Genomic DNA, 1,662 nt, shown 5'->3' with positions numbered 1-1,662 from the left:
AATGCAATAGGAGATTGAGGTACCAGATGCAGGAACTAGTTCTAGCAGAATGTGGAGAGCCAAAGAAAACTGGGCTTTATTTAAGATCTCCCTCTTATACACAAGACCACACCCTGAAGGAGATGTCATCAGTCTATGACCTGATTGATAGGATGGGTCCAACCCCTCCCTCCACATGGCAGGGTCCAGTTGACATAGACTCTAACCATAGCAGACTGTTCCTTCTCAAATTGACACCTGTAGACACCCTTTAACTATACATAATCTCCAAAGACAGGAATAAAATCATGATACAACTGTTATGGAGGCAGCTCAAGGTTTCTTGCTTCTTTGGTCCTTTGTTCTTGTCCTACTCATAGAAAGATTTTCAGACTGGGGACACAATTCAGTCCAGAGTTGGAAAAGGAGGTTGAACAGAAAGTGTGAGTTTATTGAAGGAAATAATTTGGAAAATTACTCAAAAGGGCCCACAGTTAGTCTAAAAGACCTGGTAGAATGTAGAACTAGACCGTTTATTCTACTAACGGCAGACCACCCACCATTGACTGGCTATCTGGCTGCTCTTCAGACATTGGCTGATTCTCCACAGTGTGCCTCCTCTTTCCAGGTGTGTGCATCACTGCACCTCAGACTTCCTGTTGGGCCCTTGTTTGCAGACCCCAAACTCAGTGTATTCAGTAATTTGGGTTGGTAGTGTGAACATCCTGTCTGTCTCCACCCAGCTTTTTCACTATCCCTAGTCTCCTCCATTGATGAGGAGTTGAATTATATCTGCCCTTTACCTTTTTGTGCTGGAAAAATCTATGGGGAAATATGTTTCCACTTGTCCTTTGTGTTATTATTGCTGCCCTATTCCTGCCATAATCACCTTTTCCCTGTTGCCTACCCCTCTCTAGTTAACAAAATTAACCTGTGTGTAACAAAAAAGGTGAAACCCTTTTTTATTCGAATATTTTACAGGTGAACAAAACACAATATTCGGTGCATGCATGCAAAGAGGACTTACTCCTAACAGTTATGAGTCCTTGTTTCTGAAGCTGATTATGTGACGTAACTGGTATTAAGAAGTACAGTCTTCCTCTATTCATTCTGTCTTTCCTTTGCCTCGATGAGTACTTTGATTGGTTGTGGTTATTTGTCTGGTAGGTGACCCAATCCTTTATTCCTGAAGAGTCTGAGTTATTAGCAGTCATGTCATAACTGGGGTGCTATGCTTTGTCATTGAGTTTATTTATGGGACATAGTAGCACTAAGGGATGTACTCCTGGACTCCATACATATGCTTCTTTACCTCTGTTATGCAGTACTAATCTAATCTCCCCTTGATTATCAGGATCCATGACACCATTTAAAAGAGTTATATCCTTTTTCCTGTTGATACAGAGGCATGTGGAGTCCAACACGGCTGGGAGACATTCTTAACTTCTAGTTCAATTTAATCAATGCTATGTATCTAGATGGAAGTATTTTACCCTTTGGAACCAAGACATCCAGACCTGCAGAGCAGAGGGTTGCTGAGACACCAAGCAAAATATGAGTGGGTTTTTAGGAGCAATACCGAGTGTTGCTTTTCCTATTTATACCCCTTGTTTTCTGGACCCATAAGTTCTGGCTACTGAAGAAATAGCATACCATATAGTGGATGCTGGCTTAGAGCACATG

This window comes from Echinops telfairi, unplaced genomic scaffold, assembly GCF_000313985.2.
Source record: "Echinops telfairi isolate 266 unplaced genomic scaffold, ASM31398v2 ScPeMD7_2;HRSCAF=8, whole genome shotgun sequence".
Classification (NCBI taxonomy): domain Eukaryota; kingdom Metazoa; phylum Chordata; class Mammalia; order Afrosoricida; family Tenrecidae; genus Echinops; species Echinops telfairi.
The sequence above is the reverse complement of the archived record's forward strand: the minus strand, read 5'-3'. Positions refer to the sequence as shown.